The following is a 25,653-nucleotide window of genomic DNA, read 5'->3' on the forward strand; positions in this document are numbered from 1 at the left end:
TTCATTCAGGGAGTTTGATAGATGACAGAGGCAGTGACCCACTGTGGCAAACACTGGCTCATCTACAAAGAGCTATTCTGCCATTATGATACTTTGTAGACACCATTCTGTGAAAGATTCTGGGGAAAAAAAAAACTACATAATGTCCTGGCCAAAACTTCTGCATATTTCAGTATTCTGAATTGGTTGATTTTACATTTATGATACAGGTATGACTGGTGTTTCATTCTCAGCATCTTGATAATACTGCTATGTGGTTTCCTAACTCACTCAGGATTATGCATATCCCTGGCTACATCACCCATTGACATCTACACGGCAACTTTTCCTTCACTTGAATACAATTTACCATTGAACCCCATTCTATAATGACAGTACTCTACATAGATTCTCACTCTACAATGCTCACTCCACTGGGGACCTTGGCGGTCCTTATCCTATGCTGCATCATAATCACAACCAGTCACAGAGCTCATACTATATACAAGTTCGACTTTGGGGTCAGAGCACTCCCCCAAACTTAAGGCAGTGATCAACCTGGGGACAATATTCTGATGCTGGTTCTTGACCTCACTCTAATGTACACGGATTCAAAAAGACCTTGCAGCTAGAGGCCCTCTCAGTGAGACCAATCGTGTTGAATTGCATAGAAAGAAAAATATTAACTCAGTGACGCCTACTGGCACATGCATGAACTTTTGGTTTAAACTAGGATTTTTCTGGTTGTCAGCCCATAGCCAATAATCCATCTCTTAAAGACCTATAATAACTCTCCACTTCACATTTCTATAATCGTAATTTCCAAGGTTTCCTGATGCCTCCCATTTCACTGGCCATACGTATTCCAAGAACTATGGAAAAACGTAATGTGTATGGGAAATTATCTGACATGGAAGCAGGAGTGTACCACTTTCCCATCTATTCAATGCTCTTAGTTCTTGTCAAGTACTTCCTTCCTCTCTAAACACAAAGATGAGGCAATCTGCAAGCAATCAACGGATTACCTCTCTACTGTCTTGCCATATTACCTACACTGTCAACCCTGAGGCATACTTCTTTATAAAGTTGAGTTTCACTCGTAGCCTGAAAGCTCACTATCATGAATAAATTTGGTGACAAATACCCAGTAGTATTTAGTATCACTATTGTCCTTCCAGCCTAAGCTGTATGCCAAGTTGACATCATCAAGCCTGTTTCCATTGCAGTTGGAATGAATTCTTTTTCAGGAAGCTTCCTTGTCCTTCAAGTAAATATTTATTTCATGAGCCCAACCATATACTGATCCCAGGTTAGGCTTAAACTGGGTCTCATACCACACATTTATCATAAACTGCTTCCTACAACGATCATGTATGCAATTATTTTATCTTTCTCACTTGAGAATAAGAGCTTTAAGGGACATCACTACTCATCCTGGTATGTCAAGTTTAAAGGCAATTTGTTGCATATAGTAAGTAGTAATGAAGAGAAAAAGTAGGAGAAAAAGAAAAATTGAGAGGGAAAGAGGGAGAAAAAAGAAGAATATAAAGCAGAAAATAAGAAAAGGTAAGTGGTGGGGTAGCAGATAGAAGCAAAAGTTTTCAACAATTTCAAAAACTTCCAGAATGAGAATTAAGATTTTATAAAACAAACAAATAATGCATACAACATGGTCAAGAAAATAATGGAGCATTGATAACAAAGTAAAAACTTTCCACTCTTAAAAATAAATGTCATTTCAGGAAGAAAGCAATAGAGCTTAGAAATTAGAGCAACAGAGAAATCTTTAAAGAGAGAATCAATGAGGTCAAAAAAAAAAAAAAAAAAGCCATGGTCTGTCAGATTCGTATCATCCATTAAGAGATTAGTGAACAAAATCCTGACTCCCAATTCCTATATATCACCAGTCTGTTAACATTTAATAATTTAAACCAGAAAACAGAAAAATAGTGTTTTATCTTACAGTTATTAAAGCTAAGAATAAATCAGATGAGAGCATTTGTATGGACATACTATAAAACCTCAAGATTTCTTGATTTTTATATTATTTATAAAAACTAATTTCTTTATTAAAATAAAGATTCTCTCTCCCTTTGCCACACATAGTGAATAAATCTCTGGTACTGAGGATGGTGAATAGTTATTAAAATCATCTCCAAATGATCTGAATGCAGCTATTCTGGCTTTTGTCCTCAGACTGACATTTAGAATCACTCTTCAGAGCTCCCTACTGTTCATGTTAGTCACTATCCAAAAGGCTGATTGCTTGGATCCCATTTCTAATGTGTTCAGGCATCATCACTGCCTTCCGTCCTTCCAGTCCCTAATGTGTTCACATTTTGGCTGAAACCACCAATGCCCAAACCCAATACTCACTGAGTTCCATTTCTAATGTGGTAACCAGAGAATTCTTAGGAATCATCTGCAACATGTGAGGACTTAGTTCTTCATGCCAAGCCAAGTATCCCAAATGCATACAATGGAAATCTGAAATCTATTTCGTGATATCTTTGGGAGACTAATAGTGAGATTGATTTGCCATCACAAAAGCTCGAGAGAATGCACTGTCTCCCACAGGTAAGCCTCAGTAGATGGAGTTCAGCTCCAACATACTGCCAATCCAGAAGCTGGTGCTCTGAGACTGTACTGAACTCCTAATAATGGAATCAACATGGTCAGAGAAGAGAAATAAACCCAAACATGTCAGAGGATTACCCTTTCTCAGCCTACCTGCAGCACTGTGTGGAATGCCTCTTCCCTTTCCTAGAAACTGTTCCTAGAATATGTACAACTAACAGCCCATACAGAATAGCATAATTAGAAAAGGAGGAAACTGAATGCTTCCATAGCATTTTACAATTATTAGGAAACCAAGCAATAAGGATTTTCACAATGAATCATTGCTAGGTTTGGTCTTCTGGCTGAAGATTTTAAAGAGCTCAGCACATTCTGAAGATGTCTCAAATCCTCAGGCTTCTGTCAATAAATTCAAAACCCAGAGCTTAGTGTCAGCTGTTTTAAAAAGGGAAGATGGTCCAAATCCATAATAAATTTTCAGGTAAAAACCAACATTGCTATTGTATTAAGGGCAAAATGTCATGAATGCATTCAAATCTTTCTCAGTTGGAAAGGCCAAGTGGAAGACACATCAAAATACATGCGATCAATAGAGAAAACAAGTCTATTTTGTTTTTGTTTTTAACTAGAAGTTTCAAGACACTTAAAAGACTATCATAGTGCCTTTTGGAACTAGTAGCAACATGTGAAACAGCTGAAGAGTATATTAAGTATGAGATACGGTAAGATTAGAGAATGCAAGATGCTATAAAAAAGACATTGAAGAGAAGGACACACAAACCTGCTTTCAGGTAAACTCTAGATGGTCTAGAAATGTAATTATTTGGACAAGCATTTTAAATAAATTGTACTTTATGTGGCAAGAACTGGAGTTAGTATTCTATCAGTTGAATAGATAGATGAAAATTTAAGAAGAGATAGGCTATATCTAGATGACTGTGTGAACTGCTTCCTTCTTTACTATTGATCATGCAGATGTTGTCACATATCAACTTAGAATAATGTTAAAAGGATTCATGGCTTTTAAATTAGAAATAGTTTTTAGGCAGCCCAAGTAGAGAAGAGAGGACAAAAATATGTAAACACATTTGATATAGTCAAACATATGTTTAACCCAGTTAATTGAAACTTTGGGAATTTATTAGGAATAATAACTGAACTTCTGTAACATATACCCCAAAATCACAGCAGTGAATGAAATAAAGTTTATGTCACACTCACCAACCTGTGATTGGCAGATGACTTCAGACACAGTAATTCGGAGACACAAGCTCTTCCATTTTATGGTATCACCCTCCTTTAGGTCCTCCAAGACCGTTCTGTTCAGTCAACAATGGGTGAAGATCATTTCAGAGGTGGTTTTCATGGACTAGTCCTAGAAGATGGGTACATCAGTTTTGCCCACATTCTATGGACACACATAACTAATGAAGGCAGGAAAATGTACTCTAGATCTGCAATTAGGAAGAAAGGAAAACAACTATCTAGAACAATTATTTGCAAAGAATATTAAGTTTTTTCTTGGAAAATTTCATTGCCAGTAATTCTTACTCTTCATGTACACGAAAGGTTAACAAATATAATTCCAAGGAGTCAATAAAATACAGTGTCTTAATAGCATGTCAAAGTTCTGAAATGGATTTTGTGTTAGAGGAAAGGATTTACCTTTCTTATAGTTAGCATAATTCCTTTTAAATATAGAAATATGTTTAAGGGATGTAATGTGACTAAAGACCATGTTAAATAGAAATCTACCATATTTAGATTTCATAACAAGTTATTCTCTCCATTCTCTGCAGTTGGTTTGAGCTGAATATTTAGCATACTGACAGTAGTAGCTAAAAATTGGTGGCTGGGATAAAATTCAGAAGAAATCTTTTTAAAATGTTTTAAAAATCCTCACCATCAGATTTTCCTTTCCTAATGCAAACATATAAAAAGGGACAAAGGACAGTGATATACGTTACTTCATTTAATTTAAAGATGAAATTTAATTTAAAGTTAATTTAACTTTTAATTTAAAATTTAATTTAAAGTTAGGTTACTGTTTCTTGGAAGTTTTAAAGTTTAAATGTCTAAAAAAGGGTATAAGAGACAACTATAAAATACTAGTAATTGGGGGAAAATACAAATTGAATAACTGTCTTATGTATAGTGTAATATTGCTTTTAGTACCCATGTCTTGTGGCTTTATTCTATTGTTTATCAGAGAAAAGGTGTTTTTGTTACTATTAGTAGTAGTTTGTGTGACACTGAAGAATAATAAAGGAGTCCCTGAGAGAAAAGTCTCATATGTGAGCATTCGCTCAGGCTTAGTGACTGGGAAAATTATCTCAGAGCCCGATTTTCCTTGCACGTAAAATATTGTATATAGCAGTAAGTTCACAGGAATCCTGAGAGGGTTAAGTATGAAACATGTAAGTGGATGAACACATACCTGGAATGGAGTAAGTGAAAGTCATGGGGTAAAGCAAGTTTATCTTATCTTTTGGGAATACATTTGAGACTCATTTTCATTGTTTCATTCCAATGGATGAAATAATCTTTGCCCCATTTATCTTACAAGTAAAAAATTAAATAATGGTGCTGAAGGGATTCTATGCAAGTAAGAAGGCTAACAACACTGGGATGCTATGAATTGCAAACCATCACTGTATTTCCTCGGATGAAATCTAAGATGACCTCGTCTGGGTTCCCAAAAGACATGTTACAGAGTGAGGCTTTGGCATCCTTTATGAAATCTTCTGTACGTTGGTAGAATTCCTGTGCCACATTAAAAGCTACAGGAGTGCTTCTGAATTGCTCTGGTGCAGCAGAGGGTTAACCAGATCTCAGTCCCTGCTTATTTCACAATATAAAGGAAGGTTGTTTCAGAGATCAGATGAGTTTTAGCTAGAGTAAGTACGGCAGCAAAGCAAGAATGTTGCTGCCTGGGAAGTAAAGAAATGCGAGAGGTAATCAATTTCTTGCAATCTTTATTTTGCTCACCCACTTGATTTGAAACCACATATTGCTTTTCCCAAAATTAACAGTTAAGGCATCTTCTTGCAACTCGACAAGCATTACAACGTACACTCAATTTTGAGTATATAGAAATGCCCATCATAAAAAATCTTCTGAGGCATCTATATTTAAAATAACAGCATTTTCTAGTTAAGCCAGCAAATTTTCACACACGGAAATAAAGAAATTTCTGGCAAATTAGCTCTGTGGTATAAGCTATGGTTAACTGTGTGCATATTTATTCGTTTATTTTACACAGTCTGCTCATTTGTTTCAAAAGTAGACAGTACAGTTTCGGTGTTCATTGTAAGCTCAGTTGGTTTTAATTCCTTACTGTGCTTTCTTGGCATCTGCTTTTACGGAAATATAGCTGGTCATTAGCACAGCTTTGCATGCCTTACAACTATGTTGTTTTTCACGCAAAATAGACACTTGTAAAATAATTACAGATAGGAAAGTATGCCCCATGGAATTTTTTCTTCATTACAGAATTATCCTATTCTCATCATTTTACATCCACTTCATTATAAGGGGAGACTACAGGGAAAAATCAAAGATTTCAGTTATCATAGCAATCTTCAGAGTACTTGTTTTTTCAAAGTGAGAAGTGAGGGATTACATCTGAAAGGAATCATTTTGGCAAGATTTACTTAATAAATTATTTTCAATCCCCCTTTTCACCACCCTCTCCATTCTATAAGCATAGCCTTTCTTAGCCATAAAGCAGGCTTCTCCTAAGACTTCCAGATAGTATAGTCATGGTGGACTTGGCAGCTAAAATCCAGAAAAGGATTTGCCATAAAGTACTGTTTAGTTATCACTGTATCCTGCTTTCCTTTCCATCCATCAGTAGGATGACCCTGAGCTGAATCTTCTTCATGTGACTCCAGATCTATTCTCCACCCTTCTCCACCCTGCCGTGTGCCCAGAAAACTGACCTATGTGGACTGCATCAACTGGTACCCCTGGCCTTCTAACTCCATGTTAGGTTCACCCATTGAAAAGCACTATCAGGTAATTTCAGGGAAGGAGGAGAAAGAAGTTGAGGGTGTAGTTTTCAAACTCTATCACTGCGAGGCTTCAGTTGGTAGTGTCTATACCCCTCCACTGAAGTCCAGAGCTCCTGTTGGGCAGTCCCCTCCTACAGCTTTCATTCTTCACACTTTCTGGTAACTTCTCCTCTTTGCCAAGTCAAGCCTAACAGTGGTAATATCTTCAAACAGGAGTTAGCTTCAGGATACACCATCATCTTTGCTTAGCTTCCTTTGCTCACATATTTCAAGTAGTCCCTTCATTAAAATATGTCATTATCTTTGTTGAGAGTGCCATCTATTTCCTGAACAACCCACATCCCTACTCATAGTTTGTTTCTGTGGAAACAGAGATACAACAGGATTGAGATTTCCTGAATTACAGAATGACTGACTGTTAGAACTGGAAAGGAGTCTCATGCACATACCCATGATGAAAATGAGACCCCAAAATATGAAGTCTCTGCCTAATCACATAGCTAATGGGCTGGAGAGATGAGATCATAATCAAAGTCTCTCAACTCCCAGTCAAGGTTTTTTGGTTTTGCCCCTTTTATCTTAACATCTGTATTTGATCATCTAGAATCCAAACATGAGAGGAGTCACATGGATATGAGTTTTGCTTTACATATTTCTTTATCTTATCTTTGTTTGTTTTTTGATGCATTTTTTTTGAGGAAGATTCATAAAAGCAATGGAAACAAAAGAGATAAATACAAGATAAACAGAAGGTGGTTGAAGAATACAATGTAGGGACATTGATAGTTGGATTTTTAAACGTCAATCATTAGAAATATTCACGTTAGCACCCCCAGTTTATCTCTTCAGTTTATGCTGAGAATAAGTAGACTCTTCATGGAGAGTAAATTCTGTGTCTAAATCATTTAATGCACAGCTGCTAATGTCACATTAAAAAGGCTCGTTATTTCATGAAATGGGCTCAAGAGGAGCTTCAAGTCTGTATTTCAAAGACGGGGAAATAAAACATATTTCTATTAAATGATTAGCTTTCCCAGGATAGACATAAAACTCCTCAAATCTAATACTACTGTAAAAAATTTCACTTTTCTCATGTGTAACCTGTTATTTTATTCCTTGTAGAATCTACAATCAGAAATAGTTTCTAAGAAGAATCCTCAGCACCTTTTATTAAACTACTTCTATAAAACAGAATTAAAATACATTTACTTTGTGCCTTCCCCCTTCCTATGAGCAAGACAATATGGGGAAAATAAAAATAAGTTATTACATAATCTGGTTGGAAAAAGTTCTCCTTTAGTTTGCAACTATGATTGTGCATGTAGAACTTAGTAATCAACATTTAAAAAACCAGAAAAGACAATTTATAATCGATACACACAAAGCAATTCATGAGCAGTCCTCACTTATTCAGTTCTGTTTTACTTTTCAAAGGCTTACTTAACTGCCAAAAATAGAAACGTCTAATATAAAACACTGTGATATTATCATTTTAATGGGATAATTCAATTGCTAAAATATCATTTTACCTGAATTCATCAAACATCTGCAACACATATTCATTGTGAAATCCCAGATTTTTGTGATACAAAAATCATTTTAATCCTAGAACATAAATCAGAGGATGATTTGAAAAAAGGTGTCAGCTGATTTCATATTGAAAGAGGGTACACAGTAAAATAACCAACATCTATGGCAGTCATGAATAACACTAGATTGTAGCCTCATTAAAGATCCATAGCTTTGAACCTAGCTTTCGGTGTAATTTCAAACACAGCCTACATGAGTATATACATCAAAAAAGATTAAGTGGGAAAAATATACAAATCAGTGATGTATCAATAATAAAATAGCTATGAGAGAAAACACATGAGACCTGGAAAAAAGACAATTAAGATTTATTAATGACCTGGCACATTTCCTGTGACAAAATGAGGACCACTCTAACGGTGGTCATCAGGAGTTGGCTGAGCGTAATGCAGCCCCCACAGGCATTAGGATCCAGGACACCCCTGAGCATCATACACTGGTCCAGAGAAAACAGAGAATGATGCCAAACTGACCCAACTGGTATTTTCTCAAATCATATGGTTTCATCATTACTACCCAGTGCAAGCAGAAAAGCAAGATGAAAACATGAAAAACAGCAACTAGGATTACATGATATTAAAGGATCCATCTTATCTATCTCTGTATTTCTAGTACTTAGCATGGTGCCCATAAACGCTGATCCTTATAGTCAAGTCATTAAATGTTAGACTGCACTGAATAAATTAACTAGAGCTCCTTCACGGCTAGTAATGTATCAGCTTGAACAAGTTGTTTCAAACCTGAGCTTCAGTCTCAATATCTGAAAATTGGAAATTATAATACTACTACCTCTGGGGCTGATTTTTCCCCAAGAATGAAATGAGATCATGCACATGAACACATTCTTGGGACTTCAACGTACCATTAAAGACAACGCTTGTGTTTGTGTTACTATCTTAATATTTATGGGTTAAAAAAGAGTGCTAGTTTTGTCACTGGCATTCTTCTGTTCAACACATAGTTAGATTTACCTCGCAATTGTTAGATTTTTATTTTCCTTATGAAATTCAATAATATCTTCACTTTCAATGAAAAATGACTTGCAAATACTTTTGTTTTCTTTTTTAACACATTCGACTTTATTACAAAAAGACTGCATCATTTTTTCAATAGAAATGAGAGAGTTCCATAATAAGGACACAAACAGCAGAGAGCTGTGAAGTCAGGCATTTCAGGACATGTGTGTCTACATAGCTAATGTTCCCCATGAGGGACATCCTATGGGCATGAGAGACAGTTGAATCTTACCAGTGAGAAAATGACTGAACACATTCATTCTTACAGCAAGCTCCCAGTGTCTGTGACAGCCAATCTGGGACAGGGACCGAAAGGAAGTGGTTTATGTAGTCCAAAGCAGTGCAGTCTAGGCAGCTCAAGGGGCTTCTCAAAATAGCTGAAGAGCTGAGAAATTTCTAGAAATGTTGTAAACAAATTTATCCCTGGAAGAATATGAGTCCCTTTCTCACCTTTGGGAAAAGTTATAGTGTCTTGTGAAACAAGATCAGTGTTACTGATCACAGGAATACCTTTATGAATTGGAAAACAGAACAGTAGCTATAGATGAGAAATGAGGGCACAGGTGACAGAAATCAATAATTGAGTACTGTTGGTGAACGTGGGAGAAAAGTCACCTTGAGGCAAGAAAGAGATGGTGGTAGGGGTTATTTGAAATCCATGTGAATATTTCTACATTCCCAAAAGATATTAATCTCTAGAATTTGGGAACAAGACATGAGAATTCTCTAAATCATAGGTTATTCATAAACTCCTTCCAGCATTCTTTATACTCATTGCTCCTTATCATAGATAATAAAATGCATACTAGTTTGAAAATATTTTAGTAGTATTTTTTTTAAATTAGCTTATAGCAAATATTCAAAAACTGGAAAACACCTGCAAACATTATTGGCTAGTTTTCAATTAATACCTTTGGGCGATCCTATCAAGGTTAAAAGTCCTATTTTATTTCCAAAATGTGGTATTTCTTACAACATCCTTATGAGATTTGTATAAAGTCTACTATGCACAAAGTTATTAATCTCCATTTTATTAGTAGGAATGCCTCATGGCTGGCAGAAGACAGGACCACCACCAACAGCTGACACAGATGCAACTATGAGCAAGACTGGCTGATTAGGTTGTGACTGACTGTCTCCTAAGTGTTTCTGCGCTGATTCTCAGAATTGTGACCCTTCTTCACCTTGACTCGAACGTCATCATTACTTGTTCTGCTTCCAACTTGACATCAGTGGTTTCCTTCAAACCAGGAATATCTCTGTGTTCACACTTAGGCTTTCAATCTTTCAAGAGAATCATAAGACTTTTTTTTCCCAAGCTCCCAATTTCTCAACTGATTTTTCTTAGGATTTTGGATTCAGAAAATCCTAAGAAATCTTACACTTCCTGAGAATCACTGGGAAGAAATTCCTGCATGGAAATCCTATGCAAGACAAACCATGTTTTCCACGTCAATAAATGGAATCACAGAAGGCAGTTTCCTGAGTTGGCATCTAAGCCTGAGCCCTTGATTTCTCTGTCTCTCTCCCTCATGCCCAGTCTTCTCAATGCTACTTCCCACATATCCTGAGCCATCATCATCTCTCCAGTGACACGTCTACCATTACCACTTCTCCTCGCCCTCAGACAACAGTCTCTTAGGTGACCTTCCTGCTCCCATTTCTGACCCAATAAAATCAATTCAACACACAACAGTCAGCAGAAAAATTTTGAACATATCATTTATATCTTGTTACTTCCATGCTTAAAACCCCCATCACTTTCCTATTATACCTAAAGTTCAAAATTCATAGTTTGCCTTCCAAATTCCTAATAGTCTAGCTTTCCAAACCCATCCCATACCATCCTCAGCCTGAATTCCAGGAGCAATGGCTTTCTGTTTGTCAAATAAGCTAGCTCTATGAGCTTTTGCTCTATTTGGTTTCTCCCTAAATTGCTGTTGCCTTACACATTCAGGGATCAGCTTAAAATTCACCTCCAAGTGACCACTGAATCTACAGTAGACTACAGTGTACTCTGTATGATACCAACTTGTTTAAATTCTCTGTTTAAATACACTGTATTATGCCAACTTGTTTAAAGTATTTACCACCATGTTTTTTTCCATTGCCCCTTCTCTTCTTTCCTTCCTTTCCCTCCTTTTCCTTTCTTTCTTTGTTTCCTTTCTTCTCCTTTTACTAAAATGTAAACTATAGTAAAGCAAACACCATCCATTTTGTTCAATGCTACATCCCAAGCACTTTAGAACAGTGCGTGGCTCACAGAAGGTGCTCAATAAATGCTCATTAGCTGAATGACTAAATGAATGAATGAAGGAAGGAAGGAATGAATAAAAAAGGGATGCTTTGGGTCACACATTTAAATTGAGCTTTCGTTTCCTGAACCCTAGCATGACATTAATGCTGCTTTCCTCTCAGAGTCGTTGTAAAATTATATGTGATTAGTTTGTGATAATACTTGCAGAAACTGGTGTGAAAATGGAAGCTATTAAGATACTAAGGCTATAAGAAGAGAATTAAATATATATATAGATATATCTATATATCTATATATATATCTCGTATCACTCCACTTAAAATGTAGGCCAAAATCTAGCAGAAGTAATCATATATATATATATATATATATATATACATTTTTTAAAATTAAGACATATTTTTAAGGTGTAAAATATTGGGGGTTACCAAGTTTACTTAACCTAACTTAAAGATCTAGGCTTTAGTAAATGGGAGGAAAAAGAAGAAAAAGGCTTTGTGTTATTGAGTGCTTCAAGGAGATCCAAGACCACATTAGGATTTTCACATATTATACATTGCTGGGGTGGTATTGTTATATCAATTTATAAATAAAGAATTCAGCCCCAGGAACATTAGGTCTGTATGTCCTCAAACCAGCTGCTCTTCCTGTCACATCACCTTGCCCTCATCAGTGCTAGGAAAATGGTCTAACACAGAAGTCTTCAACAGTTGTATTCCATGTTATATCTTCAAATGCCGGTTCTACTTCTACCTTTTTCAGAGAAATCGCACCCCCAGCCCCTGCTGAGAGGCTGTCAGGTCCCAAAACTCCGTGTCACTTTAGTGTCCCCTCCTCAGGTATGCACCTCTGACCTAAGAGGCGTCTTCGGTGGCCTGGCTTTAAGAACTATGATGAGTCAACTGGATTGCTTTCTCGCGTACTTGAATTAAAAACAAGAAGCATGTGTCAGTTATCTGGAGATACTGAAACAGATCATTCATGAGGTCGAGTCAGGAAAAAAAAATTGGCCAAGCTATGAAGCACAGTCAGGAATGAGGTGGTACCCAGGCAAGCCAAAGCCCTCCACAAGCTGAGGCCATTAAAAAGTGCGAGTAATAAATCAGGAAAACGGGGAGACAAGAGCAAGGAGCACACATGCTGAGATTAGAGAGACCATGCCGCTCCTAACTGACGACGAGAGAACCTTTAATTTCCTACTTCTTAGTTTCAGTTCCCATAAGACTGTGTTTCCTATCTTTGGATACAACTGCCTGTTATATCTTTATAAGAAAATACACTACCCCTTCCTTTTTGCTGGCGCTAGGTAGAGAGTTCTCTCTTTCTTAAAACTAAAATGACGGTAACTAGAACACATTATGTTGTCTGGAAAAGCCCTCGCGTGTGTTATGTCTACAGAAAGAGTGTTTTCACCTCAAGGTATGAGTTTCTGTTTTATTTTTAGATACACTTTTATCTGCTACCTCAGTTGGAGAAAGGAGAATAAATCCTGGTTGTGATCTCTTGCTTTTAGGAAAGGAAGAAGTTCAAAAATAGAAGAAATAATAGATAGAAATGATCATTTATTCATTACCTCCTCCCAGTCTCAGTCACAGGGCCAGAAAACTCAGCTTTATACAATGAGACCTACATCCATCATCACATAGCTAGGATTTCTAAAGAAACTGTCTTGCAGGAACAAACAATTAATAAAAAATAACAGCAAATGAGGATCCCTAAACATATCTAAGAGGTTGTGTTTTACATGTTAATTAATGCAAATTTTATTACAACTATCAGTGTCTCATTGATTTAATCAAATCATTTTTATTCAAACTGAAAGCCCCACAAACTAATGTGCATTTGGAAGTTACAGTCCTGACAGCTGAACGTAAGTTCCAATAGAAAGTATCTTTATGCAATAGAAATGTACTGTTAAGACAAATATGAGCTATGGTTGACATTAAACACAACGATACTGTGAGTATCAAACTAATGCAGAAAAAGTCTGCTAATTACATGCCATGACTCGAAAGGAGTAAGATTAATGTCCTTATGTGACTTAATAAACCCACTCTAATTATTTTACAGTCACACTACTATAACCTCAGACCAAATTGTAAAGTTCTGTTTTTCAAGTTAATAAAAAGCAAAGACAGGTTTCCTGAGTGGATGAGTGTTTTTAGGCATGGATACATAGATGGTAGTTGGGTTTCTGGATATGCACAGAGGAAATAAAGTATGCAATATAAGTTTAAGTGTTTAAGCAGGAGAAGCAAAGCTTGTGAGACATTAGCTCAGCCCCCACACCAGGGGGCTGTAAAGTCACATCAGCAGTTGTTCTTATAGACACTTGATTAACAATTACCCATTTGCCAAGGGCTGAATCTCAGTTCTCTTGTTAGAACTTTCTATAAAGACAAAAAAGTGAGCTTTGCTCCCCTAGACCATTTACTCCAGCAGTTCTCCTGTGGATCCTCTGCTCTGTTGTCTCCTATTATCCCATTAATCTCCTCATGAACCTTGATGACATCCTGCAGGTCACCCACCACCCAGAAGCCACTGTCATGACCACTGCTAATCCCTCCAACAGTCCATTGTCTTTGGCGGATGGTTCCCTGAAGCTAGTGCAGGAGCACTGTACCCCGCTCTCTCCACTGTTAACTGCCACGATCATCTCTCCATCTGCCACCACATCTCCTGTACTGGCTTCTATCTGTAGCCAGTGGGAATCATTTTCATTGTGAAGTGAAAAGGTAGGAGGATGGGTCAGCATTATCCTGGAAGCATCGTCTACTCTGCCCTGGGAATTTCTGCTGAGAATAACCTACACTGCTAGACTTTTCCCTCATCACTTGTGACAACAGTCTCTCAAGAGTTCCATTGGCTCTTCTTTCATAGAACCCTGTATCTGTTAAGCTGCATGTGGTACTATTTCCCACTGTGGATCAATTCTAGGTCCTTCTCCACTTGGCTGCTGGACTCCATATAAATAATGGGCCTTATGATAATTAAACAGATTCCCCAAAATACAATGATTGTTAAAGATGCTGCCTGCCTATAGCAAATGAAAGACATGTGGAATGGAGGTGGGTGTAATGAAGAGAACAGGGTTAAATGTTGCTTAACTTCACATAATGCCCTCTCCGAGTACCAACTTTTTATGCAGGCAAGAGACTGGAATCTAGGTAGAAATTTCTGCATAGAAATTCTAATTATAAAACATATTGGTAACTTCATATCTCAATGTAAAATATTGCAGGTTCCTTTCCACTGGAGTTGACAAAATGTGAATTTGAATATTTGAGGCTTCAAGGTCAAGAGAGAACACTATTGGGGCTGACTTTTTTTGTTGAGAATCAAACACAGGAGTTAGATTTCTTAACTTTGCCATCCTTGTTTCCCTCCACCCACATCCTTCTCAGAATCTGTATTCATACTAATAATGTCTGGTTCTAGTAACAGACTTGGGTATGCAATAAATTAGCAAGTACTTATGATTAACAACTGCTACCAAAAATAACTATCTTTTTTATGACTCAGATGTTGGCATTAACCAATGTGTGCATGTATAAATTTTATTAGAAACTTATTACAGAGTGTTCACTAAGTTTAGATGTGAAATAATCTCTCCAAGTGTATAAAATATGAACAGATACAAATTATTTAAAACTCAGTTCTTGAATCAGCAATTTAAGATGTCCTTTTCTTATCTTCCTAAAATACTGCCTTTCACAGACCACTTCATAGAAAAGTATTTATTATCTTTTCTCCAAACTATTTCCCTCTCTAGAGTTCCTTTTCATAGTTACTACCACCACCATTTTGCCAATCTCAATTTCATATATCCATGTTATGTTTGATTGTTCTTTCTTCATATTTAATAAAGTACCAAACCATCTTTAAAAGTCAATTCAAAAAAATGTCTTACTTGTATCTCTTTTCTTCTTTATCCCTACCCTCATTTTAATTGTAACTCATTATTTCAAATTTAGGGTGTCCATACTATACGCTGATTCATTCTACCGGTACACTGTATTATAGGCTAGTGTTACCTGCAGTGGACAATACAACGCTCTACACTCAGCAGATTCTCAACTTAAAAAAAATTTTTTTAGCTGTCCTTTCCACTGCCATTTCCTTTCTCTCTTCTTTTTCTCCTGCAAATCTGGATTCTGTATGTTATTGCCAGACTAACTTTGTGTTTTTATCACATCATTCCTTCCTTAACTTTCAGGAGCTTCCTACTGCTTATGGAAGTAAATTTCAATTTCTCTGCTTAATCTTTCAGTCTTGCCAAAGTCAGACCCTACCATACCAATTAAAACTCATTTTTCACAACCTCCCAGGTGAACCTGTGCTTTAGCCAAGCCAGTCCTAACACAGTCCTTTCAAAATGGCAAGCTTATGCCAGACTCTGTGCTTTTATTTTGCCAAGAATGTCTTTCCATCTTCAACTTTATCATTCAAAATGAAGTTAAGTTTTCCAAGTATCTGCTATCACACTTCTAATTTAGCTCTTTTAGGTATCGCACACTGTATGAGACTTTGTAAGAGTTGTTATCATTTGCTGCCCCAACGAGAAAGTAAGTGCCTCATGGCAGGGATTAGGCCACACTATGACACTCCAAGTATCATAGAGCTTTACGGCTGAAAACCGCCCTAGAGACCAGCTAGGTCAATCCTTTCATTTTAAAGCTGATAAATCTGAGGCTCAAAGCAGTTAACTGACTTTTAAAAGGTCACAGAGCCTCTAGCAACAGAGTTGGGAATAACATGCAATTTAGTCTCAGTACACAGCATAGCACATATACATATATACATGCTTATATGCGCATACACTATAAAGAATATGTTGTATATACTATAGTGCATATATATATATGTGTGTGTGTGTGTGTGTATTTTTGCACTTCTTAATTTGATTGCATTTAACTGATTTTCTAGATAGGAAAGGATGTTTATTTTCCCAAGTTACAGACTTCAAAGCCGACTGATTTCAATCAGTTGTGACACAAAATGAAATATATATATTAATAATAATATAATAATAAAATATATATATAGGTAAAAGTATGTATCTTATTTTCAAATATCTACCGTTTTCTAAGAGAATGGGAACTCAGGACTCTTTATTGAGTACAATGACATGCACAAAGAATTAAATTTAGAAACTGGGAAGAGAGCTATGAAGCGAGACAGTTAAAAAGAAAGAAGAAATAGCCAAAAAGCAAGGGTGAAGAAGAAAAAAAAGAAGAGTTTTGGAGTGAGATGCCAGATGTTGTGTGTCATGATGTCCCTTCCTTCCCTAATCACCCCACAAAATCTTTAATAAATTAATATTATAACACGTTATATTTTGAAAATGCAATGAAAGTGCTGATGTACTGGTTCAAGGTGAGCAAAAAGGAACATACACAGGGTCTTGGATGCATCTCTATTACTCTGTAATAATGCAATCATCAGTTACCTTTAAAATTTTTAAATTTTAATTTGTCTTTTTTAATACTGACAAGCCCAAGTTTAATTAAGATCATTTACAAAATGTAAACACTTTAAAAGATATTTTATGGAACATCCTATACAGGCATGAAAAATATGCTTCAATGATTAAAGAAAATTTCTCCTTCAGCTAAAAATAGGAGCAAAACTGACAAATTTTCTGAATAAAACTGAACTGGTAAAATTTTAAAATAAAAATCTTGACTTTACCACAGTGTTTTCATAGAGTTTTGACAAGTCATCAGATGGCACATTAGTTGATGAGCACAATTTAGATTCAGCAGAAACATGTGAAAATGCTAATGACACATGGAAATCTTTGACTCAGTTAATTGCAATATATTCCTCACCTAATAAGTAGAAAAATACAGAAGTACCTATTGATTCCAGCTTTTTGCTTGATTAGTGATTAATATAGTTTATGTTGTTTCTGTATAATTGGAACTAAATGAAAATCCTTGGTGTGACCTCTTTCTACACAGCAGAAATATTTACAGTAATATTTTCTTCAGAATGTGTCACATGTTTACCCTCTAAACTTCTATTAATGCTTGTAATCTCAAATAAACCAATGCCATAATATGTTCTGTTCTGTGAAATCTACTCTTAGTTCAAATCTGTTGATTATTTGGAAAAATTAAGCTCTTATAAGTTTGAATTTTGTTTAAAATTGGAGTTACTTCAGTCAATGTGCAAAATCAGTGTAACAGTTCTTAATTGCTGCTTTAACCAATTGCCACACGTGTCGTGATTTAAAACAACTTATATTTGTTATCTTAAAGTTTTAGAGGTCAGAAGTCCAAAATGGGTCTTGCTAGGCTAAAATTAAGATGTCAAACGGACAGCAGTCCTTTGGAGGCTCTGTGGAGAATCTTTTCCCTGCCTTTTTCAGCTTCTAGAGACTTGCCTGCATTCCCTGACTGTGGTCTCTTTATCATTTTCAAAGCTAGCAGCACAGCATCCTCAAATCTTTCTCGGACTCTCTCGCCTCCTTCCATTTATAAGAAATCTTGTGTTTACACTCGGTCCTCTAAACTAATCCATGATAATCTCATCTCAAGATCAGTTGACTGGCAGCCTCAATTTGACCTGCAACCTTAACGCCCCTCTGCCATGTAGCCTAATATGTTTACAGATCCCAGGGATTAAGACAGGGATATCTTTGGTGGACCACCCCCAGCCACTAAGAAAATTGAAGTTACTTCCTTTTATGATCTTATATCTTTGATTTTCAAGCATTTGTAACTCACTTTTAGATTGATATCTTACCATAAACTCTATCCCTAGAGGTCTATAGGACAAATTTTATGTTTGAGTAGAATCGATGTTTTTGTGTTAAAAATTCTCCAGTATCTTTCAAAACTGGGGAGATAGTATATGATGCCCCAGATCTTAGATTTATATGCATTGCCTGCTTTATGAAGAAGATTGGCTAGGGCCTTACTATAAAGTTGCACAGCAAATGAATGCCCAGGAGGGAGAGATTTTTCCTACCACCACTCTTTGGCCTATACAAATTATGCTGTAAATGTCAGAATCTGCTTTCTACAGTTCAGTTTGAAGTCTTCCCTTCCATTGTACTGAAATTTAACAACCAGTGAGCCAAATAGTAAACTTAAACCTTATAGGCAAGTAGTTTCCACAAAATGGAATTTTAGTATTGACTTAATAAAACACCACTATACTGTAGAAAGTTTTTATGATATTTGTTGTAATATTGTATTTCATATTTGGCAGTTACAACTTACAACTAGAAGAACAAGTTTATTTTAAATTTCAGTTCACATTAAATTTATATAGTTCAATTATGTTTAAAAGCAGACATTCCTCTCTAAGCATGTGTCTTCATAAGATCTAGAAGGAATTCAATTTGGAGTGAATTATTGTTATAGAATAACTTTGTAATAAAGGTCTTTTAGTTTAGTATTTTGAATATCCCATAATTGGCTATCTGGGGAAGACTAAGGTTAAAAATATTTTTGAGAACACTTTTCTACCTGAGGTGGGTTTATCAGAAATCACAAATATCTCCCTGTGGTTTTCTGGTATAATTACTGGTATAATTACATGATGGAATATTACTCAGTAAAGAAAATAAAACAAGCTATCGAACTATGAAAATACAGAGTTGAATCTTAAGTCAATTGCTATGTGAAAGACATCAGTTTGTAAAGGCTGAATGTTGTACAATTCCAATCACACAGAATTCTAGAAAAGGCAAAACTCAAGCAATGGTTAAAAAAAAAAACAGATGAGTGATTTGTATGAGTTTTTCAGGGGAAGATGGAGATTCACTAGGTGAAAACACAGGACACAGTGTAGGGAGGTGAAGCTATTCTGTAGGCAGGCACAACACAATGTGTGTGTCAAAATCCTTTACTGCAGGAGGAGTGACTCTTAAATATGCACATCTAAAACAACATTTAGGAAGTGAGGGGATCCCAGGCCAGAATGCAGAATGTAACAGAATCATCTAGCTGTGTTACAAATGTATGAAACAAATTTCCTGAAGATGGGAAAAATGGGCTGACCTAACTAATTTTGGAAATGGAGTACATAAGTATCATATTCTAGTTGATAAAGTTGTTTCCCACAGGAGTGTGGATGAGCAATTGATACTGCTATACACGTATGCTAGAATGGAACAGTTAAGTAAACGTTCAGTCCATGATGAGTGCCAGGTTTCTCACTCAGGATGGGGAGAAAGGTTACAGATAAGCAAGGGAGAAGAGTTTCCAATGACCCCGATGTTAATGAATCAGAGCTGGAGACATCATATGAATTCATCTTTGGCCTCATATAAAGATGATTACATATAGAGTTGTGTGTATATATATGTGTATGTGTGTGTGAGTGTTAGTATATACACACATATTTACTTGCCTTGTCAGCTGAGAGAACCCAGAAACAACTATATCCCTATAGTAACAAGCACAGCTAACACAGAGGGCTTGGTTTCTAATACAATACTCAAATTTTAAAAACCAGGGTTCTTTGGGAAAATCCATAATATTTAAGGTGAGCTTGGAGCATTCTGTAATGCCAGAAAGTAAGGAAGTATTAAAACAAAGCAAAATACGAACAGGAGAGAGAGAGAGAAAAACAAAAGCAAAAAACAGTATAAGGGTACATCAAAGGGATACAGAGGCCAACTGAAAAAGCTCCCAATGGTTACAGCTGGAATCATTTGAGAATGAATTAATAAAGTAACAGTGGATTACATTCCAAAAAATAAAATTAATATTTATGAGCCCACAACAATATAATGATTGAATAAACATGGAGACAATAGGCAAATCTATGCAGAAAAATTCCAAATAATATATATCTGGTACTTCATCTTCAAAGCGGCTAAGCTTAGCTCCTGACTGCTTAAGTATGGGTTGCATATACTTCCTTCCAAGGAGCACAGTATGGAAAGGAGGAAAAAGGCAAGTTTATAGTGGACAAACCTGGCAAACACTCCCTCAAGCCAGGCGATCAGAGTAAACATCAACAGTGATGATATGATGTGATGTGAATGACACTTAAACCTGTGAGGTCTTCCTCCCCCAAATCCAGAACACCAGTATAATCATGAAAAAAAAAATCAGAAAAACCAAAATGAAGAACATTTTACACAATACCTGACCAGTAATCCTCAAAACTGTCAAGGTCACGAAAACAAGGAAAACCTTAGAAACTGTCACAGCCCAGAGGTACCTACAGAGACATAACCACTAAATGTAATATGATACCCTGGATGGGGTTCTGGAACCAAAAAAAATGTATTAGGGAAAAACTAAAGAATTCTGAATATCATTTGTACATCAATTAATAATCTATTAGTAACAGTTTACTAATTACAACAAATATCCGTATTAACTAAAATGTTAAAATGGGGAAACTGGGTGCAGGATACACAGAAGCTCTCTATTATCTTCACTATTTTTCTGTAAATCTAAGAGTATTCTAAAATAAAAATTCACTTTAAAAAAAGTATATCCAAAGCATTTATAAAAATGACACTAACTTGTCTTTTAGAAATGTAGTTATTAGTCATATTTTTAGTATAAAATATCTGTCTAGTTTCCAAAGTATAGAATTGGCTTCACCCCTCTTAAGTAACTGACATGTATACATGAGAATATGTAAATTCCTTCAAGAGGAATATTGTTTAATTTTGTTCAGCATTCCTCACCAGCTTTGTGCAACAATAACACAGCTCTGGGAATCATGTATTGGAACAAAAGGAAAAGCAAGGAAATTGATGTTTGGCATTAGTAGGAAACAATGCTTTATTATGCATGATTCTATTACAGTCATGCTAACAGAGGAAATGTTTGCAAGTTAATTTTTTTTCTTATACGAATGTTTCCTCTGCTCACATCCTCCCAATGCTCCAAAGCAGTCTCTTCAAACGTGGCAGCAGCATAAAGCACAAACCTTTGGGCATTTAGGTGCACTCACCTCCCCTCTTCCTGGGACCTGAGTCCACAGAGGAAGAGAAACACTGGGTTTCCCTTGGGTTGGAATGGTGTTAATCATACGAGCAGATGGTTAGAGCTATGACTGCACTGTGCCTGCACTGAGCACCAGACCTGACAACAGAGGTACTGACATGCTCTTTATTTTCTGTTGGTGATATGTAGAGCCCTCTTAAGCAGTGCTGTTCAAAATACGTTCTATGCCTTGATGCCAGGACGTAAACTTTTGGTAACTGGATATCAGAAAGGAAGTATGGAATATTTACTTGAGAATAAGCATTTAGAAAACTTACTGCACTTTAAAATGATCACATTTTTATTACACTTGATGGGAATACTTACCTACAAAGGATTGAACGGCACAAATTTCATCCTTGATCACAAATGGTGAGGAATAGTGCTCTCAAGCATTGGACCTAAGGCAGGGGTCCCCCTTGCCCATGTGATATTTATCATGGGAGGAAGGGAGGAGGACCACAGATGAAGAAAGGTCACTTTTGCCTTGTCCACATTCTTGCTAAGGATGGGGTCGATCTTTCTTTAGCTCTTGAAGGGCAGAGGCTATTTGCTGAGCCTCTTCTTTATTCTCCTGTGGGCCTTTAGTTACTAATCTTGTAATCACGTTCATACAACTATAACAATAAACTATGGGAAATACACAGGGGACTAGACATGTTTCATCCAGTGAAATAGAAAAAAAAATGCCTTTTAGGAAGAAAAAAATAAGAAAATACAAGGTTGAACTGTGCGATTGCAAGATTTGTCATGCTTATTTTTCATGGATTGATCTTTGGATTATTGCATAGGGATAATGATGATGCCTGAAGAAATGTACTGATGTCTTTACATACACTGTGAATTGGAACTATGAAGAAAAGCATTGATTTTTTTTTTAGGCCTGTGGTGTATTAGGAACTTAATCATTATGTTCCCTTACTTTGGAGAATTTATTTAACTCAGCTTTTTGTCTCACGAACGTAAACTTTTATTGTCCTCCTATACAACAAACATGTGTCTTATTTTTGAAATGTGTATCATGGCATATGTTCATTTTCCTTTTTTTTCAAACTCTCATAACAACTTGTCTCTTCGTATAAATTATTAGTTAAATAAATGTATTACATTTACATACAAAATCCCAGTTTCACTGTGATGCGATGTTACTGCCTTCCAAGTGTGAAGGTTGCCACTTCACTCCGCTGCCGCTGTGGCTCACGGTGATGGATGATGGTGATGGATTTGCTCTTCTCTCTCCCTGGCTTTCACATTTGCTTCCTGTGTGTCTTTATGTCCCGGATTAAAGGCTTGGTCTGTGTCTTAGTCCCAGTTTGCTATAACCAATATACCACAGACAGTGGCTTAAACATAAAGCATTTATTTCTCACAGTCCTGAGGGCTGCTAAGTCCAAGATCAAGGTGCCAGCAGATCCAGTGTTTGTGAGAGCCCACTTCCTGGTCTGCAGATCATTCTTTCTGTGTCCTCCTCACATGATCGAAGAACAGAGAGAAGAAACAAGCACTCTCGTGTCTCTTCTTCTAAGGGCACTGATCCCATCTGTGAGGGCTCCATTCTCGTGACCCAATTACTTCCAAAAGACTCCACTTCTAAATACCATCACACTGGGATTAGGCTTCAACATATGAATTGTGAAGGGGCACACTCAACCCAGAGCATTCCTCTGCTGGCCCATGAAAATTCATGTTTTTGTTTTACAAGTGAAATACATTCATTCTATCCCAATAGCCCCCAAAGACTTAACTTGTTCCAGGATCAACTCTAAAGTCTGAATCCCGAAGTTTCATCTAAATATCTAAACCAGATACTGGGTGAAACATCATGTATGATTCACTACAAGGCAAAAATCTTCTCCAGCTGTGAACCTCTGAAACCAAATTCCCATTCCAAAAGGGAGAAACAGGAAGGAAGGAGTGACGGGTCCCAAGCAAGTTCCAAACCTAGCAAAGCAAATTCCATGACCTCAATGCTCTCCCTCTTAGACCTAGTTGGGTAACAATGTCACCTACATGGCTCCTCAAGGTACAATCCAAGCCTTGGCTCTCCTCAGTGACACTGCCCATGTCAAGACAGGAATTGTGCCCCCAGGGCTGCTCCACTTCCATGGTTTCTGTTGGCAGTGGCCCTGATGATCTCTGAGTCACCTTTGGGGTCCTCCTTCACTTCTCTTGAAGGAGAGCACACATTCACGGCCTTCCTTCACTCCATCCTGTTTCCTGTTTCCTGTTTCCTTTCATCAGAGCTGACAGGATTTCTGCTGATCAAATCCCATCTCTATTCCTGGTTTCTATTGAGAAGCTGATTAATATCCACACTAAACCTTATCAAATTGTCCATCTACCACACCCTTACTGTTCTCTTTCAAGCATGCTTTCTAATTTTTTGTAATATGGACAGGCTGAGAAATTTCCAAATCTAAGTTCTGGTTCCTTTTTGCTTAACAATGCCATCTTGAATTCATCTTCTCAAATTTTGCTATAAGCAGTCAGGAGGAACCAAGCCATAATACTTTGCATAGAAATCGTCTCAGCTAAACATTTCATTGCTCACAAGTTTTACCTTCCATGAAACACAAGAGCATGGACACCCTTCAGTTCTTTGCTACTTTATAGTAAGAACTGCCTTTTCTCCATTTTCCAATAACATGTTCCTCATTTCTGTCTGAGACCTCATCAGAATGGCCTTTAGTGTCTCCATTTCTACCAGCATTCTATACCTGGTCATTAATGTGTTCTATAAGAAGATAGCAGCTTTCTTTATAATTTGCCTCATTTCTAACACCTTACCAGAATCGCCTTTAAATTTTTCTTACTGGCTCTTTCTCAAAACTTTTTTTTTTAGGAATTCATTATATTTATTTTTTTTAATTGAAGTATAGTTGTTTTACAATGTTGTGTTCATCTCGGATGGTGAAAAGGAATATATATATATATTTTTTCATGTTCTTTTTCATTATAGGCTATCATAAGATATTGAATATAGTTCCCTGTGCTATACAGAATAAACTTATTTATTTATTTTACATACAGTAGTTAGTATCTACAAATCCCAAACTCCCAATTTATCCCTCTATCCCCACCCCTTTCCCTCCTGGTAACCATTACTTTGTTTTTATGTCTGTGAGTCTGTTTCTGTTTTGTAAATAAGTTCATTTGTGTCGTATTTTTAGATTCCACATATAAGTGATATCATACGGTATTTTTCTTTCTCTTTCTGGCTTATTTCACTTTGTATGACAATCTCCAGGTCCATCCATGTTGCTGCAAGTGGCATTATTTTCTTCTTTTTTATGGCTGAGTAGTATTCCATTGTAGAAGTATACCACAACTTCTTTATCTAATCATTTGTTGATGGACATTTAGGTTGCTTCCATGTCTTGGTTATTGCAAACAGTGCTGCTATGAACACTGGGGTTCATGTGTCTTTTCGAATGAATTGGAGTCAGAACTCTTTTGCATCTCAAATTCTTTCAGTTTCTACTCATTACCTAGTTCCAAAGACACTTTGACATTTTTAGGTGTGTTACATCAGCACCCCATTTCTTGGTACCAATTCCTATCTTAGTCAGTATGGGCTGCTATAACAAATACACCATAGGCTAAGTGGCTTAAATAATAAATATTTATTTCTCATAGTTCTGGAGGCTGAAGTCCAAGATCAAAGTGTCAGCAGATCCAGTGTCTGGTGAGAGCCCACTTCTGGTTTTCAGTGGTTGTCTTCTTATTGTAACCTCACAAGCTGAAGTGTGAAGAGAGAGGAAGCAAGCAGTCTTGCTTGAGTCTGTTCGTACAAGGACACTAACCCCATTATGAGGAATCCACCTTCATAATTTAATTACCTTCTAAAGGCCTCACCTTCAGATACCATCACTCTGGAGATTAGGTTTTAACGTATGCATTTTGTAGGAACACAAGCATTCAATTCATAGCAGTCAGGATACAAAAAACTTTAGGGTGAACTCTGTTTTAAAAGCAGCTGAACTAAATGACTATATCTGGGGATGAAGCAATAAAATATAAAACTGAAATCTTGCAATAAAGTGAATATTACTACACATGCATATTTTAAGATCATTTGGCTTATTTTCTTATGCATTTTTTATAGTCAGCCTTATGTTATTGGTGGTAAAGATCTGGCCATAGAGATTTTATCAAATGGAGATGATTGTAACTTTAACTCTAACTGCTGATAGCATCATTTAGTGAGATGATTATCATCTTCAGGGTTGACAGAAGTCAAAATTCAAAAGAAAACTGCC

At 36.5% G+C, this 25,653-nt stretch overlaps 1 long non-coding RNA gene across 1 annotated transcript in view; it reads right to left on the bottom strand.

Annotated features, from left to right (window-relative positions):
• Positions 1–25,653, bottom strand: part of LOC116664857 — a 252,153-nt gene that overhangs the window by 207,754 nt on the left and 18,746 nt on the right. The gene's annotated exons all lie outside the window — the stretch shown is intronic.

The sequence above is a fragment of the Camelus ferus genome, chromosome 7 (genome assembly GCF_009834535.1).
Source record: "Camelus ferus isolate YT-003-E chromosome 7, BCGSAC_Cfer_1.0, whole genome shotgun sequence".
NCBI classification, from domain to species: domain Eukaryota; kingdom Metazoa; phylum Chordata; class Mammalia; order Artiodactyla; family Camelidae; genus Camelus; species Camelus ferus.